Source organism: Dendropsophus ebraccatus, chromosome 13 (assembly GCF_027789765.1).
Source record: "Dendropsophus ebraccatus isolate aDenEbr1 chromosome 13, aDenEbr1.pat, whole genome shotgun sequence".
Lineage (NCBI taxonomy): Eukaryota > Metazoa > Chordata > Amphibia > Anura > Hylidae > Dendropsophus > Dendropsophus ebraccatus.
This window is the reverse complement of record NC_091466.1, coordinates 48,498,443-48,519,049: the sequence shown is the minus strand read 5'-3', so window position 1 is coordinate 48,519,049 and position 20,607 is coordinate 48,498,443. Positions and strand designations below refer to the sequence as shown.

Sequence of the window (20,607 nt, the reverse complement as noted above, 5' to 3'; positions counted from 1 at the left end):
CTGTAAGGAACTAAACAGCATTGAAGTCTAACTATTTAAATAGCATACAGAGACCCGGAGCTCTGGTAGCCTTTGACTCCAGACCTCTTGTCAAAAACATCTTTTCTCAATAATTCTGAAGACCTTCTACTTAGGTGGAACGTAAAGTACTTTAATGGTAGCAAAAAAAAAAACAGATTGCATACTTATAATATTACTTTTACCCATGAAATCTGAACAGGTTTCCATTATAAGAGATTCATAGATACACTAATGCAAGGTATTGCACTTAACATTCCATTACTGAGGGTCCTTGTGCCCCTATGTACTAAGCCCTACCTATGAGAACAAGGTTGATCTCAATGAACATTACGGGTTGAGGACTAAAGATGCCAGCAAGACTATTAATATTTGAGAATATATTTAATACAATGGTCTCAAGAAGAATTATATAACTATGAAGCAGGTTAAACTAGGAATAAAGGAGAGAAATAATGAAGGCAGGCTGATGCAGCTTTACACCCTTCTATTTGTCATACCACGCTCGATTCAAGGACGCCGCTTTGCCCTAACACATAGCTCCTCTTTGTCTCCTGCACCTTCCCTTTATTCTTTCATGAATGATCTTTCTTTTTTTATGATGGCATGCCGATGTGCAAAATATTCACTTATTAACAATGCCTGTAAAAAAAAAGTGTTACATCTTACTGCTTGAAATGTTAGCCTATTAAGTGACATGACATGGTATAGGTTCGGAAGGTGACAAAAAGACAGTGGGTATTGTTTAGCAGTCTGAATTCTTCCGTGTCTAAGTGAGTGGCATTGTTTTGAGGTTTTAATCTTTGTGCATTTTTCATGGGCGATTTGGAAGGCGTCCTTACTGTGCGCCTTGAGTGGTTACTATTTTGACATCGAGTCCTTGTTTGTTCTGTATGAATTGGAAATTGGAAGCCACATTTTCTGTGTCATATCATGTCAGTCGGCTCCTTTCCACTTTGGGGTTTTTTTGTTTGGTGGTACTGGAAATAAATGGGGAATGGAACCAAACCAGAGTCCCTTAAAGGGCTATTGCATGTGTTAGGCTTTAGTGTGCAGAGCAGGGACCATTAAAGGGGTTATCCAGCGCTACAAAAACATGGCCACTTTCCCCCTACTGTTGTCTCCAGTTTGGGTGGGGTTTTGAAACTCAGTTCCATTGAAGTAAATGGAGCTTAATTGCAAACCACACCTGAACTGGAGACAACAGTAGGGGGAAAAGTGGCCATGGTTTTGTAGCGCTGGATAACCCCTTTAAAGGGTTTTCCCATAAAAATAACACCTATCCACTATCCACATCACCTATCCACTGGAGAAGTAATGAGTGCTTAAACTGTTGGGGTTGAATGCAGCCGGGAGCCACGTCACAGAGGGGAGGGCAGAATGTCACACTGGAGGCTGATGGGCCCGCCTCCAGTGTTTCGGGTGGGGCCAGTGCCCAGGAACACACTGGCGCTATGCACAGGAACTGGACCGCAGTTCAAAAAAAGCACCATGGCACCGGCATCCGTGCACCGGCGCCAGTCTTTTGATGCAAAAATCTTAAACATGAACGTTCACCTTGGCCGAGTGTTCATGTGTTCCATATGGGGTCAGGGGACATACTCCATTTGCATGGCTCATTTCTAAGAGAAAAAGGATTGGGCAGTTGAAATCCAACATGCCCGATTCTTCTCTCCCCTTACATCTTTTGTTGTCGAGTAAGGTCTCCTTTTCATAATGTATGTGGGGGCCTTTATTCTACAAAAATATAGCAACATATTTTAGTGTAATCTAAGGTTTGATCCATCTATAGTTATGTGTTTTGCTACATACATCAAGGGAGAAACAAAGACATGAATGGAGTCCTGTTTAGGGTACGTTCACACATACCGGATCCACAGCGGATTTCTCACTGAGAATTCGTAGCGAGATCCACTGCGGATCCAGTACTGTGAAGCTGAATGGCTCCCATACATGCAGCGGATCCACTGTGTGTATGGGACCCGGCCCCGTTAAGCCCTGCGCCGCCGGCCGAAAGCCCGCCGCAGCCCCAAGAATACATTACCTGCTCGGCGCTGCGACTGTATGAAGCTCCTGGCTCCCCTCACTCCTCTTCAGCCAATCAGTGCTGCAGGGGCTGCAGGTGGGCTTTCGGCCGGCGGCGCAGGGGTTAAAGGGGCCGGGTCCCATACACACAGTGGATCCGCTGCGTGTATAGGACGCATTCAGCTTCACAGTACTGGATCCGCTGAAATCCGCTGCGGATCCGGTACGTGTGAACATACCCTTAGAGGGGTTTTCCTGATGGGGTTGTCCTATTGGGTCAAATGTACATCATGGGGAAGGACCCTTATGAAAGGGGTAGCCAGCTGATTCTACAATACCATAGACGTTTTCAGAAAGGTTTGCTATATTAGATTATTTTCCACAAAGACCCCCTTACTAAAGCCTACACTACAGATACATATCATGTTTATACTTCTGTGATCAATGGAGTTGCATAGGATTAGAAAAACATGACTGCCTTCCTATAGAAACAGTGCCATACCTGTCCATAGGTTGTGTCAAGTAATGTAGGCACATTGAAGAGATGCAGTACCACATTGTGGGCAGGAGTGGCAGGATTTTTTTGCAGGGGTAACAGCCATGTTTTTCTCCTCCTCTACAACCCCTTTATAGTTGTGTCTCAGGGAATCACAGTGCAAACTAGTTTCTCTCCCCTTCTTCCGTTGTTCTACTTGATGCTGAATTCTATAAAGAAGAATTAATAGGAAAATAAAAAATCATGAACTCATTGGCAGTCTATGACATCTGTAATGAACCTGGCAGCCAGTCACTGACATGCCTCATATTAGTGAAGTGATGTCTGGTAGACACACAAATACATGTACTTAATTCACCTATATTGGCTAGACATCCATGATAAACTGATGTTAAAAAGGTCTTTAACGTGAAAGGGGTTTATCCAGCGAAAATATATATATTTTTTTTTTCTAAGTTATATAGATTTGTAATTTGTAGTTATATAGATTTAAAAATCTCAAGTCTTCCCGCACTTATCAGCTGCTGTATGTCCTGCAGAAAGTGTTTTATATTCTCAGTCTAACACAGTGCTCTTTGCTGACATCTCTGTCCGAGACAGGAACTGTCCAGAGCAGTACAGGTTTACGTGGGGATTTGCTACAGCTCTGGACAGTTCTTGTCTCGGACAGAGGTGGCAGCAGAAAGCACTGTGTCAGACTGAATAGAAAAGAAAATTTCCAGCAGGACATGCAGCAGGCGATAAGTATGGGAAGACTTTAGATTTTTAAATAGAAGTAAATTAAAAATCTAAAGAAAAGAAGGATGGTACGAGATCTACTGCAATTGGCACTTGCCGAGGTTAACCTCGTGCCCTTATACCGAAGGGTCAGAAATGGATATAGAAGTAGAACAAAGTTGTGCGGTGAGGTCCTCAGGTATTGGCCAATGTTAGATAATGATATTGTAAACACTAGAATAGAATTATAAGTGGCGGAATAATAACATAATTTACCAGTATCACAGTGTTAAAATCATTTAGTGGTAAGAGATCGGTAGTTAATAATACACACAATTATAGAATATAAACACAATTAAAAAACATCGTTAAAATATACACGGGATATATGCAATATAGCAAAAAATGAAAAAAATTCATAAAAATGAATAAATACAAATGAAATGAAAAATAGAAAATAGAAAAACAAAAAGTTGAAAGAATCCAATGTGCAAATTAGATAAGTCTCAGTTCATGGGTCATGATATATCTAATACTTTCATCCAAATGATCACTTAAAGAGTCAATTGCAGTGCTTGATTAGCAGCAATAGATATTCTGTGTAACTCTTTTATAGAGAGATTAGTTGTGTTATAGTGATGCCGTAATTGGATAATTCATCCTTTGTCGGCTTATGCGTATATTACTTGGTTATACCGGTTCGGGTGGAATATACAGATTTCGCAGATAGTCAGTACAGACGATTGGTTAATTTGCTGTATTAGTGCTCCTTGTTAAATGTTGTAGTTATCTGAAAAGATACGCTGTGATGCGTACTACGGCATGCACTGTGGAGTGAGGAGTGTTACAGTATTGTAAAGCCGCTGGCTCTGTTAGCTCCTGATATTTGTCGGCCACGTTGGGTCCGTAATAATAAGGTTGTTAGAGTGCGGTGACAAATAATAATACAGTGTCATAGACACATCTCACCCGTCCTGTGCAGCCGTTCAGTCTTGGACTGTGGAGGTTTTAGCGCGAGGCTCATCCCGGCGGCAGTGGTCCTTGTGCTGGCTGTATAGCGCTGGGAGCGCAGGTCGGCGCTCAATAAGTAGATCAATTGTCTTGCGCTTGCGCTGATGGGACTGTTGCCCGCGGGACCTTGTGTCAGGTTTGGCGCCAAAAATTCAAACTGGTGCTATTTCTTGTATAGATGATTTAAGTGAATCAGATGGATGATCATAGGAGTGGAAAACAATGTAGATAAAAAATAGTCTTTGTATAAAAGGTATAAGGTAGCTGGACGCGTTTCAAAGCTTTCATTGGCTTTTTCCTCAGCTATCTAACATTGGCCAATACCTAAGGACCTCACCGCACAACTTTGTTCTACTTTTAAATTACAAATCTATATAACTTTCTGACACCAGTTGATTTGATTGAAAAAGATTATCGCTGGACAACCCCTTTAAGTATAATACTAGTGGTTGTTACCCTTTACATTACAAAACAGAACGTCTATAGTGTATATATCTAGTAAACAGAAGTATTGTCCTCTGTCATATATGTACACCGAGCTGCGATTCACATTCTATATTTCTGACACTGTTAGATAGTTGTTCGGCCCAGGAGACATACATTACCCTTCATATATCCAGCTGTGCTTCCGTGACATAGAAATATTCTTTTATTCTCTGTCCCCATGTGTCAAAGAGGCGGTCTCAAGCTACTTAAGTGCCAAGGACTGGAACACCTCCTTGACCCCTCCCTTCCTTAGCCCTGCTTGATTGACAGTCAGCTGGAAGCGAAGCCCTGTTTCTAAATCTTATTCATGCTCTGCATACATATTGTTTGCAGTTGAGAGACTTGGATACAAGGCTTAGCTAATGGTGCGTTTACAAGGAACGAATATTGTTCAAATTTTTGCAATAACGATCGCATTTGAACGATAATCGGCTCGTGTAAACACAGCGAACGATCAAGCGACGAGAAAGAAATTGTTCATTGTGATGTTTGAACATGTTCTCAAATCGTTGTTGGTCGTTCGCTAAAAATTCGCAGATCGCTTCATGTAAACAGTCTTTTAACCCCCAATTTTCCAAAGCCAAGTTTTTGCGCTTTTGCTTTTTCCATTTTATGTTTAAAAGTCCATAGCGCTTGCATTTTTTCACCTAGAGACTTATATGAGCACTTATTTTTTGCGAAAACAATTGTACTTTGCAATGACAGGCATTATTTTTCCATAAAATATGCTGCGAAACCGGAAAAAAATCATTTGTGCTGTCAAATTTAAAAAAAAAAACGAATTTGTTTTGATTTCGGGGTGTTTTGCATTTACGCAGTTCGCCCTACGGTAAAACTGACTTGTTGTGCATGTTCCTCAAGTTGTTACGATTACAACAATATATAACATGTATAACTTTTATATTATGTGATGGCTTTTAAAAAATTCAAATCATTGTTAACAAATATATGTTCCTTAAAATCGCTCCATTCCCAGGCTTATAGCGCTTTTATCCTTTGGTCTATGGGGCTGTGTGAGGTGTCATTTTTTGAGCCATGATGTGATCTTTCTATCGAAATCTTGATTGCACATATACGACTTTTTGATCACTTTTTATTGCATCTTTTCTGGATTTGATGCGACCAAAAATGCGCAATTTTGCACTTTGGAATTTTTTTGCGCTGACGCCGTTTACCGTGCGAGATCAGTAATGTGATCATTTAATATTTCGGTCGATTACGTGAGCAGTGATACCAAATATGTTTATTTATTTGTTTATTTATTAATTTATATTTATAAAATGGGAAAAGGGGGGGTGATTTGGACTTTTATTAGGGGAGGGGATTTTTTATTAATAAAAACACTTTTTTACTTTTTTTTTTACATAAACTAGAAGCCCCCCTGGGGGACTTGTATATCCACAGCAATGATCTCTCATAGAGATCAATGCTGTGTATATACACAGCAAAGATCGATTAGATCGGTCATAGATTGCTTTGGCCTGCTGCTGGCCATAGCAATCTATTGCCGAGCCGGGATCAGCGTCATTGCGACAGAAGACCAGATCTCCCCCCCCCGCGATCCGACCCACTAGACACCAGGGATGTGAAGTGTAAAGCACTTCAATGCAGCTGTCAGGTTTGACAGCTGCATTGAAGTGCTTAATTAGCGGGCGCAGCAACGGGACCCGCGTCGGCTAATAGAGGCACTGCCCGGCTGCAGATTGCAGCCGGGAGCGGTGCCGTTCAGAGCGGGACCCCGCTCTGAACACCCCCCGCGGCACCATGACGTACCAGGTACGTCATGGGTCGCTAAGGGGTTAAAGATTCACTCTGTGTGTGAAATGGGCTTAAGCAATCTTCCCAATAACGATTTTTCTAACGATTTATCTCTTCGTCTAAACACTGATAGTTATAAAAACCAAATCATTGCTTCAAAATATTGAAATGATCGATTGGGCGAATTATCGCTTCGTGTAAACGCACCACTAGCAATAAAAATGGAATAAGCAGCTTGTTAGGTGCAGGCACAGGTATCAGTGGTGCTTGAGGTAGTGGCTTAGATAAGAAGGTAACAGGAGAAGAAGTGTAGCTTGACTTTAGAGAAGGGTAGGGGCTGTCTTGGGGACCTTGCCTAATTAGAACTGTACTCTGCCGGGATAGTGTGACTTAACGCCCTACAACACGCCCGTTACGGGTGATAATCGTCTGGTGTAATAGAACACAATGATCAGCCGACATGAACGATGCCGGCTGATCATTGTCTTTTAACATGTTGAAAGACAAACGACTAGGATAGCAAGGATCTCCTGCCGTCGCTCCTTGAAATAGCAGACCGCTACTACCCTCTATGGGCTGCCCGGACGATCTAGCGATCAGACCCCAAAAATTGCATGTGACATGCCCATATATCTTATGGAACAATCAAAGAATAGATCATTGGGTCATAAAGAGACAATAACTGCTCCTTTTTTCTATAATGGCTAAACACTATAGTAAAGCCCAAGTTGTATTTCTGCTACTGATATCCACATTTCTTTGTATGATGTTCAGTTATAGTTAAAAATATTTGTAACTAATAATAATAATAATAAATAATGCACGAAGGCTGAAACTGGTAAGGTCTGGCGTATGGCGTGTATTGTGCATTTTTGTCTCTGGCACTTTTTACCATTTGATTTGAAATGTTAAAACCTCACAAATTAACTGGTGTTTGAAAGTTATACAGGTTTGTAATTTACTTGTATTGAAAAATCTCAAGTCTTCCAGTACTTATCAGCTGCTGTATGTACTGCCGAAAATGCTCTCTGCTGCCATCTCTGTCTGTGACAGGAACTGTCTAAAGCAGGGAAGATTTTCTCTGGGGAATTGCTACCGCTCTTGACAGTTCTTGTTGCAGACAGTGGTGGCAGCAGAGAGCACCAACTCAGATAGAAAAGAATACACCACTTCCTGCAAAACATACAGCAGCTGATAAGTACTGGAAAATTTGAGATTTTAAAAATAGAAGTAAATTACACCTCTATATAACTTTCCGATATCAGTTCATTTGAAAAACAATTTTTTTTGCCAGAATTCCCCTTTAAGTCAAGAAAAAGCAAAGGAGATCTATAAAGGAAAGGATGCATAGAATCTAGTGTGTGCTGCTTGTAAAAAAATAAACCCTAAGGGGGACATGTATCATCCGGCGTACGGATGATTTTCGGCGGAAAGTGCCGATTTGCGTATTATTTTATTCGAGTACGCCGGGGGGGCGGGGAAAGGGTGTGAAGGGGGCGGAACGGAGGGCGCGGACTCAGAGTCCGCGCGATTCACCATCCGTTCCGCCAAAAGATACGCCGAAAACCTACTCCAGTCCTCAGCTGGCGTAGGTTTTCGGCCTAGCGCACGGGATTTATGTAGAGGCAGTCCGCCTCTACATAAATCCCCGTAGCGCTGGAGATGCCGGGACATTTTTAAGTCCGGCGTAAAAAACGCCGGACTTAATAAATGTCCCCCTAAGTGAACAAAGAAACAAATAGAAATGTAGGAAAAAAAATATTTCTCTATCCCTGTTGGTTTTTAGCTGCCTTCTGGCCACAGGATTATCTGCAAAGAGAAAAAACACATAGAAAAAACTATAGGAAAAAAGCTACAGTAAAATGTTATGTATGATATGAGCCTAAACTTTTTTGAATTATTTGCTTGGACACTCTTCCCCCCCCCCCCCCCCCCATGTCTGTATTGCTGTTACATTAGTACATTTCACTCATATAATAGTTTGTAGTTACTATGGTATCACGGTAGGTTTCAGGCAGACATTTCTGAGCTTACCAATGCAGGATTTGCCCTTTTAACCGTGAATAAAACAGCTTTCATAGTCAATGCTACAATCATATCCAGTCGGAGTAATGTATCACTGCTTCATATGGCCTAAATGGAATTGAATATGAGAATACGTCGCATTCACTAAGATATAAAAGAAGAGGACAAAGCTCTCATACAAGACATATAATCATTTCTTTCAGGTTGTTTTGTTCATATATACCTAATGGCGTGCTGTTATTAGGACATAAAAAAGACTAAAAATTTACATGGTTAATAAAAACAACTCTATTTGAATGTTTATAATGTTTAATGTCTCATTGTAAGTCAACTAAGTAGATATCACTGTGTTCAAATGTATATGTTTAATGATCTCAGGATTCTCAGTTCTACAATTTTCAGTTATTAAGTAAACTTCCCTGTCAGTAATACATAACCTGTAAAAGTTCAATCTCGGCACTCACCATAAATGCTTCATAATTGTATTGCAGAAAATGTCATATTCATCACAGGCACAACAGGACGTTTCGGTGTTAGCCTTTTTTAGCTGTTTTGGAAGCTAATGCAGAAACGTCCTGTTGTACCTGTGATGAATATGAAGTCTTCTGCAATAAAATTATGAAGCATTTATGGTGAGTGCCGAGATTTTTTCCTACTACGTGCACCACCCATAAAAATAGTAGTGCAGTCTAAAGACTTTTTTTCTAGTAATACACAGCCAGCAGGACTGGATGGAGGGAGAAAAGTAAATCACTCTCTGCAGGTAAATCACTCTCAGTGGTGCAGCCAGGCCGCACAAATGATCTCTAGATCATTTGTGCAGTCTATTAACTACTGTTTTGTTTTTTGTTTAAAAGAAACCCACAAAACAGAAATGAATGCCTAATTCTTAACATGTTAAAAATATAAGGGTATAACCAAATAAAAAAAATTTTTTTTCTCATTTAAGGTAAATTGTTTACAGTATATACGTTTGATGTATGCAAAGGGGAATTAGGCCGAAACGCTCTATGGTTGGGAAATACTGCTGTATAGTCAGAAACTAAATATTCTGTCAGCCACGTCTGTGTAAGGTTCTCGCTGATCTCTCCATCATGGCTGGGGGGTCTGATTCATGTTATTGAGGTGGTCAGATAGTGGAACATATAACTTTACTATAGTTATACATCATGTATTTGTTCATCCTTCTCACAGGCCCTACAGCTCCTCTCCTCCTGCGTCCCATGACAAAACATCCTGGCCTGAGCTCTGAAAATCCAGCAACTCCTCCTCTTAGCTGAGCTGTTAGGGGTATGTGTGGTGGGGACTGAGTCCAGGCATAGGGCCCCCTTATGAGTCATGGACACCTGGGCACCCCCTACCATGCCCAATGGGAAAGACGGCTCTGAGACAATAGCTCATCTCCATGTCAAACACAGCACCACATTTAACTGTACAGCACCTGGCGGCATTTGTCTGGGTGCTGGTGCTGGCTCAGGCTGGCTATCAGCGCATCTTGTATTCCGGCTAGTTTCCAGATGTGCACCTGGAGCTGTACATAATTTTGGACGCTCTCGTAGGCTTCTATGGGGTCATCAAAAATAGGACAGGATCTATAGTTTCCTGACCTCTTTTCGCTTCATGGTCCCGTGTACCTCACTTGTGAAAAAGTATGAAACCCCCTACTATCCAAAGTCTCCAATATCTATAGCAGGGATGGGGAACCTTCGGCCCTCCAGCTGTTGCAAAACTACAATTTCCATCATGCCTGGGCAGCCGAAGCTTGAGCATGATGGGAATTGTAGTTTTGCAACAGCTGGAGGGCCTAAGGTTCCCCATGCCTGATCTATAGGGTGGAAGAACTAGTAGCGGATTCCAGACAGCAAATGGATAAAGACAACACTTCTTAATTTCACTGGTCAGATTTTCATAACTCGGATGAGTTTAAGAAACTTTACAAACTTAAGGGGTTATCCAGCGCTACAAAAAGATGGCCACTTGCTTCACTCTTGTCTCCCGGTCAGGTTTGGTTTGCAATTAAGCTCCATTCACTTCAATAGAACTAAGAGGCAAACCCCACCCAAAGTAAAGACAAGAGCAGTGCTGTCTCTGGAAGAAAGTGGCCATGTTTTTGTAGCGCTGGATAACCCCTTTAAGTGATAGGACTTGTTACCCTTCCTCTCCCTTAGCTCTGAAGGTTAGCACTTCTTTGGGTACCTATCTCTGGGTGGACTCGATTGGTTGTGACTATTTGTGATCTCTAAGTAAGCGTTGTTTTTTAGTAAGTTTAACTCACATGTCCGCAAGATATGGTTTGGATTACACAATGAAAGAGACAGCACAATAAATTGTCACATACTTATATTTTCCAAGCTGACCACTTCACCATCATTGTGTAGAAATACCATCTATAGCTTCTTATATAAGATTTTGTATTCTTCTTCATTAAAGTCAGGGCCATGGCGATCTCAGCATTTCAGTGACTTCTGTTTTGCCAGATAAGTGTGGCACCATTCCTAGTCATTATGTCCTGATCTACAAAGACACAGACAGATACCACATCAGTTTGATTTTGAACAAGTTTGTCCTTGGTGCCTATTACATTCAATGGTCTGTACCCTATGGTTGCCTCAATGACTGCAGTGCAGATATTGTGCACAACATGAATTAATGCACTGAAAAGGATCTGGTTTTCTGTCTGAAAGACAGAAGATATTGTACCAGAGAGAGATGATGATCATACCATATGGCAATGGCATTGCAGAAAATCACAGATGAGATGGAAAACACAATACATGGGACAAAGGGTTTTAAGTATAGATAAAGGCCAAGGTGACAGAGCTCTGGGGACAGAAGAATGGGGACTATGAGATACTTAAACCATATACATGCACATTTTCTGAGAAGACATAAAACATATGTTAAATATGCAGCTGATATAGGGGGCAATAATGGGGGGACTTTCAGGTATACTAGACCTGAACTGATTGTCCTTGTACCTCAGTCTTCTTTATAGCAGACAAGAGAGACAATACAATTACTAAACTACTTGAGATTCCTTTTTTTTCTCAATTTTTTTTTTCATGCAACATTTCAAGGCAGAGCCAATAATGGATGTCTTCTCTTTCTCCATTTATGAGCAGCTCCTGGCTTCGGCTGTTTAAAAAAAAAAAAGAAAAAAGCCCCATCTGACCCATCCCCACACACACACTGCCCTGCCTGACCCATCCCCACACACACACTGCCCTGCCTGACCCATCCCCCCACACACACTGCCCTGCCTGACCCATCCCCACACACACACACTGCCCTGCCTGACCCATCCCCACACACACACACTGCCCTGCCTGACCCATCCCCACACACACACACTGCCCTGCCTGACCCATCCCCACACACACACACTGCCCTGCCTGACCCATCCCCACACACACACACTGCCCTGCCTGACCCATCCCCACACACACACACTGCCCTGCCTGACCCATCCCCACACACACACTGCCCTGCCTGACCCATCCCCACACACACACTGCCCTGCCTGACCCATCCCCACACACACACTGCCCTGCCTGACCCATCCCCACACACACACTGCCCTGCCTGACCCATCCCCACACACACTACCCCGCCTGCCCCATCCCCACACACACACACACTACCCCGCCTGCCCCATCCCCACACACACACACACTACCCCGCCTGACCCATCCATACACACACACTACCCCACCTGACCCATCCATACACACACACACACACACTACCCCACCTGACCTAAACCTACACACACACACACACTACCCCGCCTGACCCATCCCCCCACACACACACACACACTACCCCGCCTGACCCATCCATACACACACACACTACCCCGCCTGACCCATCCATACACACACACACTACCCCGCCTGACCTAAACCTACACACACACACACACACACACTACCCCGCCTGACCCATCCCCACACACACTGCCTCGCCTGACCCATCCCCACACTGCCCTGCCTGACCCATCCCCAGACACACTACTCCGTCTGACCCATCCATACACACACACACACTACCCCACCTGACCCATCCATACACACACACTACCCCGCCTGACCCATCCATAGACACACACACACACTACCCCGCCTGACCCATCCCCACACACATTGCCCCACCTGACCCATCCATACACACACTGCCCCGTCTGACCCATCCACACACACACACACACTACCCCGCCTGACGCATCCCGACACACACTACCCCGCCTGACCCATCCATCCCCACACACACTATCCCGCCTGACCCATCCCCACACACACTACCCCGTCTGACCCATCCTCACACACACTACCCAGCCTGACCCATCCCCACACACTACCCCGCCTGACCCATCCTCACACACACTACCCCACCTGACGCATCCCGACACACACTATCCCGCCTGACCCATCCATACACACACTACCCCGCCTGACCCATCCCCACACACACTACCCCGCCTGACCCATCCTCACACGCACTACCCCGCCTGACCTATACCTACACACACACACTACCCCGCCTGACCCATCCCCACACACACTACCCCGCCTGACCCATCCCCACACACACTACCCCGCCTGACTCATCCACACACACACACTACCTCGCCTGACCCATCCATACACACACACACTACCCTGCCTGACCCATCCATACAAACACACACACACTACCCAGCCTGAAGCATCACCACACACAATACCCCGCCTGACCCATCTATACACACATACTACCCCGCCTGACCCATCCATATACACACACACTACCCCGCCTGACCCATCCTCACACACACTACCCCGCTTGACCCATCCTCACACACACTACCCCGCCTGACCAATCCACACACACACTACCCCGCCTCACCCATCCCCACACACACTACTCCGCCTGACCAATCCCCACACACACTACCCCGCCTCACCCATCCCCACACACACTACCCCGCCTGACTCATCCACACACACACTACCCCGCCTGACCCATCCATACACACACACTACCCTGCCTGACCCATCCATACAAACACACACACACACTACCCAGGCTGAAGCATCCCCACACACACAATACCCCGCCTGACCCATCTATACACACATACTACCCCGCCTGACCCATCCATATACACACACACTACCCCGCCTGACCCATCCTCACACACACTACCCCGCAATAATGGGCTGTGTAGTGCGGTGTAAGGGCAGGCTCTGTAGTGTGGTGTATAGGCAGGCTGTGTAGTGTGGTGTATGGGCAGGCTGTGTAGTGTGGTGTATGGGCAGGCTGTGTAGTGTGGTGTATGGGCAGGCTGTGTAGTGTGGTGTATGGGCAGGCTGTGTAGTGTGGTGTAGAGGCAGGCTGTGTAGTGTGGTGTATGGGCAGGCTGTGTAGTGTGGTGTAGAGGCAGGCTGTTAGTGTGGTGTATGGGCAGGCTGTTTAGTGTGGAGTAGTACATTGTATGGGCAGGCTGTGTAGTGTGGTGTATAGGCAGGATGTGTAGTGTAGTGTATATGCAGGCTGTGTAGTGTGGTGTATGGGCAGGCTGTTTAGTGTGGAGTAGTACATTGTATGGGCAGGCTGTGTAGTGTAGTGTATATGCAGGCTGTATTGTGTATGGGCAGGCTGTGTACTGTATTGTATGTAGTGTATATGCAGGCTGTGTATTGTGTATGGGCAGGCTGTGTACTGTATTGTATGTAGTGTATATGCAGGCTGTGTATTGTGTATGGGCAGGCTGTGTAGTGTATATGCAGGCTGTGTGGTGTATTGTATGGGCAGGCTTTGTGGTGTATTGTATGTAGTGTATATGCAGGCTGTGTATTGTGTATGGGCAGGCTGTGTGGTGTATTGTATGTAGTGTATATGCAGGCTGTGTAGTGTATGGGCAGGCTGTGTACTGTATTGTATGCAGTGTATATGCAGGCTGTGTCGTGTATTGTATGTAGTGTATATGCAGGCTGTGTATTGTGTATGAGCAGGCTGTGTATTGTGTATGAGCAGGCTGTGTCTTGTGTATGGGCAGGCTGTGTAGTGTAGTGTATAGGCAGGCTGTGTGGTGTATTGTATGTAGTGTATGGGCAGGCTGTGTAGTGTATAGGCAGGCTGTGTAGTGTAGTGTATAGGCAGGCTGTGTGGTATATGGGCAGGATGTGTATTGTGTATGGGCAGGCTGTGTGCTGTATTGCATGTAGTGTGTATGCAGGCTGTGTGGTGTATTGTATGTAGTGTATGGGCAGGCTGTGTATTGTGTATGGGCAGGCTGTGTGGTGTATGTAGTGTGTATGCAGGCTGTGTGGTGTATTGTATGTAGTGTATATGCAGGCTGTGTATTGTGTATGGGCAGGCCGTGTGCTGTATTGTATGTAATGTATATGCAGGCTGTGTAGTGTAGTGTATGGGCAGGCTGTGTAGTGTAGTGTATATGCAGGCTGTGTAGTGTAGTGTATTGGCGGGCTGTGTATTGTGTATATGCAGGCTGTGTATTGTGTATAGGCAGGCTGTGTATTGTGTATGGGCAGGCCGTGTGCTGTATTGTATGTAGTGTATATGCAGGCGGTGTATTGTGTATATGCAGGCCGTGTGCTGTATTGTATGTAGTGTATATGCAGGCTGTGTAGTGTAGTGTATGGGCAGGCTGTGTAGTGTAGTGTATATACAGGCTGTGTAGTGTAGTGTATTGGCGGGCTGTGTATTGTGTATATGCAGGCTGTGTATTGTGTATATGCAGGCTGTGTGCTGTATTGTATGTAGTGTATATGCAGGCTGTGTGGTGTATTGTATGTGGTGTATAGGCAGGCTGTGTAGTGTAGTGTATATGCAGGCTGTGTAGTATAGTGTATGGGCAGGCCGTGTGCTGTATTGTATGTAGTGTATATGCAGGCTGTGTAGTATATGGGCAGGCTGTGTATTGTGTATGGGGAGGCTGTGTGCTGTATTGTATGTAGTGTATAGGCAGGCTGTGTATTGTGTATGGGGAGGCTGTGTGCTGTATTTTATGTAGTGTATAGGCAGGCTGTGTGGTGTATTGTATGTAGTGTATAGGCAGGCTGTGTATTGTGTATGGGCAGGCCGTGTATTGTGTATGGGCAGGCCGTGTGCTGTATTGTATGTAGTGTATAGGCAGGCTGTGTATTGTGTATATGCAGGCTGTGTATTGTGTATGGGGAGGCTGTGTGCTGTATTGTATGTAGTGTATAGGCAGGCTGTGTGGTGTATTGTATGTAGTGTATAGGCAGGCTGTGTATTGTGCATGGGCAGGCCGTGTATTGTGTATGGGCAGGCCGTGTGCTGTATTGTATGTAGTGTATAGGCAGGCTGTGTATTGTGTATATGCAGGCTGTGTATTGTGTATGGGGAGGCTGTGTGCTGTATTGTATGTAGTGTATAGGCAGGCTGTGTGCTGTATTGTATGTAGTGTATATGCAGGCTGTGTAGTATATGGGCAGGCTGTGTATTGTGTATGGGGAGGCTGTGTGCTGTATTGTATGTAGTGTATATGCAGGCTGTGTATTGTGTATGGGGAGGCTGTGTGCTGTATTTTATGTAGTGTATAGGCAGGCTGTGTGGTGTATTGTATGTAGTGTATAGGCAGGCTGTGTATTGTGTATGGGCAGGCCGTGTATTGTGTATGGGCAGGCAGTGTGCTGTATTGTATGTAGTGTATAGGCAGGCTGTGTATTGTGTATATGCAGGCTGTGTATTGTGTATGGGGAGGCTGTGTGCTGTATTGTATGTAGTGTATAGGCAGGCTGTGTATTGTGTATGGGGAGGCTGTGTGCTGTATTTTATGTAGTGTATAGGCAGGCTGTGTGGTGTATTGTATGTAGTGTATATGCAGGCTGTGTATTGTGTATGGGCAGGCCGTGTATTATGTATGGGGAGGCTGTGTGCTGTATTGTATGTAGTGTATATGCAGGCTGTGTATTGTGTATGGGGAGGCTGTGTGCTGTATTGTATGTAGTGTATATGCAGGCTGTGTATTGTGTATGGGGAGGCTGTGTGCTGTATTGTATGTAGTGTATAGGCAGGCTGTGTATTGTGTATATGCAGGCCGTGTGCTGTATTGTATGTAGTGTATATGCAGGCTGTGTAGTATATGGGCAGGCTGTGTATGTAGTGTATAGGCAGGCTGTGTATTGTGTATGGGCAGGCCGTGTATTGTGTATGGGGAGGCTGTGTGGTGTATTGTATGTAGTGTATATGCAGGCTGTGTATTGTGTATGGGCAGGCCGTGTATTGTGTATGGGGAGGCTGTGTGCTGTATTGTATGTAGTGTATAGGCAGGCTGTGTATTGTGTATATGCAGGCCGTGTGCTGTATTGTATGTAGTGTATATGCAGGCTGTGTGGTGTATTGTATGTAGTGTATAGGCAGGCTGTGTATTGTGTATATGCAGGCCGTGTGCTGTATTGTATGTAGTGTATAGGCAGGCTGTGTATTGTGTATGGGCAGGCCGTGTATTGTGTATGGGGAGGCTGTGTGGTGTATTGTATGTAGTGTATATGCAGGCTGTGTATTGTGTATGGGCAGGCCGTGTATTGTGTATGGGGAGGCTGTGTGCTGTATTGTATGTAGTGTATAGGCAGGCTGTGTATTGTGTATGGGGAGGCTGTGTGGTGTATTTTATGTAGTGTATAGGCAGGCTGTGTATTGTGTATATGCAGGCTGTGTATTGTGTATGGGGAGGCTGTGTGCTGTATTGTATGTAGTGTATAGGCAGGCTGTGTATTGTGTATATGCAGGCCGTGTGCTGTATTGTATGTAGTGTATATGCAGGCTGTGTAGTATATGGGCAGGCTGTGTATGTAGTGTATAGGCAGGCTGTGTATTGTGTATGGGCAGGCCGTGTATTGTGTATGGGGAGGCTGTGTGGTGTATTGTATGTAGTGTATATGCAGGCTGTGTATTGTGTATGGGGAGGCTGTGTGCTGTATTTTATGTAGTGTATAGGCAGGCTGTGTGGTGTATTGTATGTAGTGTATATGCAGGCTGTGTATTGTGTATGGGGAGGCTGTGTGCTGTATTGTATGTAGTGTATAGGCAGGCTGTGTATTGTGTATGGGGAGGCTGTGTGCTGTATTTTATGTAGTGTATAGGCAGGCTGTGTGGTGTATTGTATGTAGTGTATATGCAGGCTGTGTATTGTGTATGGGCAGGCCGTGTATTGTGTATGGGGAGGCTGTGTGCTGTATTGTATGTAGTGTATATGCAGGCTGTGTATGTAGTGTATAGGCAGGCTGTGTATTGTGTATGGGCAGGCCGTGTATTGTGTATGGGGAGGCTGTGTGGTGTATTGTATGTAGTGTATATGCAGGCTGTGTATTGTGTATGGGCAGGCCGTGTATTGTGTATGGGGAGGCTGTGTGCTGTATTGTATGTAGTGTATAGGCAGGCTGTGTGGTGTAGTGTATGTAGTGTATAGGCAGGCTGTGTATTGTGTATATGCAGGCCGTGTGCTGTATTGTATGTAGTGTATATGCAGGCTGTGTGGTGTATTGTATGTAGTGTATAGGCAGGCTGTGTATTGTGTATATGCAGGCCGTGTGCTGTATTGTATGTAGTGTATAGGCAGGCTGTGTATTGTATATGGGCAGGCCGTGTATTGTGTATGGGGAGGCTGTGTGGTGTATTGTATGTAGTGTATATGCAGGCTGTGTATTGTGTATGGGCAGGCCGTGTATTGTGTATAGGGAGGCTGTGTGCTGTATTGTATGTAGTGTATAGGCAGGCTGTGTGGTGTATTGTATGTAGTGTATAGGCAGGCTGTGTATTGTGTATATGCAGGCCGTGTGCTGTATTGTATGTAGTGTATATGAAGGCTGTGTGCTGTATTGTATGTAGTGTATAGGCAGGCTGTGTATTGTGTATGGGGAGGCCGTGTGCTGTATTGTATGTAGTGTATATGCAGGCTGTGTATTGTGTATATGCAGGCCGTGTGCTGTATTGTATGTAGTGTATAGGCAGGCTGTGTGGTGTATTGTATGTAGTGTATAGGCAGGCTGTGTGGTGTATTGTATGTAGTGTATAGGCAGGCTGTGTATTGTGTATATGCAGGCCGTGTGCTGTATTGTATGTAGTGTATAGGCAGGCTGTGTGGTGTATTGTATGTAGTGTATAGGCAGGCTGTGTGCTGTATTGTATGTAGTGTATAGGCAGGCTGTGTGCTGTATTGTATGTAGTGTGTATGCAGGCCGTGTGCTGTATTGTATGTAGTGTATATGCAGGCTGTGTATTGTGTATATGCAGGCCGTGTGCTGTATTGTATGTAGTGTATATGCAGGCTGTGTATTGTGTATATGCAGGCCGTGTGCTGTATTGTATGTAGTGTATAGGCAGGCTGTGTATTGTGTATATGCAGGCTGTGTATTGTGTATATGCAGGCCGTGTGCTGTATTGTATGTAGTGTATATGCAGGCTGTGTATAGTGTATAGGCAGGCTGTGTATTGTGTATATGCAGGCCGTGTGCTGTATTGTATGTAGTGTATATGCAGGCTGTGTATTGTGTATATGCAGGCCGTGTGCTGTATTGTATGTAGTGTATATGCAGGCTGTGTGGTGTATTGTATGTAGTGTATAGGCAGGCTGTGTATTGTGTATATGCAGGCCGTGTGCTGTATTGTATGTAGTGTATATGCAGGATGTGTAGTGTATAGGCAGGCTGTGTATTGTGTATATGCAGGCCGTGTGCTGTATTGTATGTAGTGTATAGGCAGGCTGTGTGGTGTATTGTATGTAGTGTATAGGCAGGCTGTGTGCTGTATTGTATGTAGTGTGTATGCAGGCCGTGTGCTGTATTGTATGTAGTGTGTATGCAGGCTGTGTGGTGTAGTGTATGTAGTGTATATGCAGGCTGTGTATTGTGTATATGCAGGCCGTGTGCTGTATTGTATGTAGTGTATATGCAGGCTGTGTATTGTGTATATGCAGGCCGTGTGCTGTATTGTATGTAGTGTATAGGCAGGCTGTGTATTGTGTATATGCAGGCTGTGTATTGTGTATATGCAGGCCGTGTGCTGTATTGTATGTAGTGTATAGGCAGGCTGTGTATTGTGTATATGCAGGCTGTGTGCTGTATTGTATATAGTGTATATGCAGGCTGTGTATAGTGTATAGGCAGGCTGTGTATTGTGTATATGCAGGCCGTGTGCTGTATTGTATGTAGTGTATATGCAGGCTGTGTGGTGTATTGTATGTAGTGTATATGCAGGCTGTGTGGTGTATTGTATGTAGTGTATATGCAGGCTGTGTGGTGTATTGTATGTAGTGTATAGGCAGGCTGTGTATTGTGTATGGGGAGGCTGTGTGCTGTATTGTATGTAGTGTATATGCAGGCTGTGTATTGTGTATATGCAGGCTGTGTGCTGTATTATATGTAGTGTATAGACAGGCTGTGTAGTATATGGGCAGGCTGTGTATGTAGTGCAGGGCTGTATGTGCACAGAGCAGTGCGGGCTCCCGTCACACTGCGCGGCCCTGCACCTCTGCGGGGGGATCGGGAGGAGGAGGAGGTGAAGAGCAAATGGAGGCTGAGTCCAGAGCACCGGCGCCGGGAGCCGCCTGAGGAGCGCCGCGGCCCGCTAGCCGAGGGGGGGCGGGTGAGTGCTGCGGGCCGGTGGGATCTGTGGGAAGGCCGGGGAGCAGCGGAGAGGCCGGGAGCACCTGTGCCGGCGGAGGGAAGCACCGGGGGCCGGGTACCATGATATCAGGCCGCCATCACTAGCCTAGCTTAACCCCATCGCCGCCAGAGGAATGTGCGGTATATCATGCGGTAATCTGCCTCTTGTTACTAAATAAACAGCCGCTGGCAATGACCGCGCTGTGTGTACATTTACTGAGGGGCGTCCATTAAACGCTAGTCTGTTGTGATATGACGTCACGTCTTAGCCCTGTGACGTACGTATGAGCGCTCCATGTAGGAAGCTAGAGCAGACCAGTTACCCGTATCAACCAATCAGATGACTTCTTATCCTTTATTAACAGTTCCTGAGAAATGATTGCTGAACTCTGATTGGTTGCTATGGGCAAATGTGCCACATAGCAACCTATCACAGGCTGC

At 44.9% G+C, this 20,607-nt stretch overlaps 1 protein-coding gene and 1 long non-coding RNA gene across 6 annotated transcripts in view; one reads left to right on the top strand and one right to left on the bottom strand.

Annotated features, from left to right (window-relative positions):
* Positions 1–236: 236 nt before the first annotated feature.
* On the bottom strand, positions 237–20,493 carry LOC138770866 (uncharacterized). Of its 4 annotated transcripts, none has more exons than XR_011359519.1 (5): positions 20,449–20,493; positions 10,875–11,050; positions 8,546–8,644; positions 2,546–2,748; positions 237–660 (listed from the first exon to the last, which is right to left on the bottom strand). It is a non-coding gene; the product is annotated as an uncharacterized lncRNA (long non-coding RNA). The 4 variants fall into 4 exon arrangements; XR_011359517.1 differs by having other exon boundaries at positions 20,378–20,449; XR_011359518.1 differs by lacking the exon at positions 20,449–20,493 and adding an exon at positions 20,211–20,430.
* Positions 20,029–20,607, top strand: part of PCNX4 (pecanex 4) — a 28,929-nt gene continuing 28,350 nt past the window's right edge. The window contains exon 1 of one of the 2 annotated variants that reach the window (XM_069950134.1): positions 20,029–20,146. The gene's annotated coding sequence lies outside the window, so the exon portion shown is untranslated. The other variant, XM_069950135.1, reaches the window with a different exon arrangement.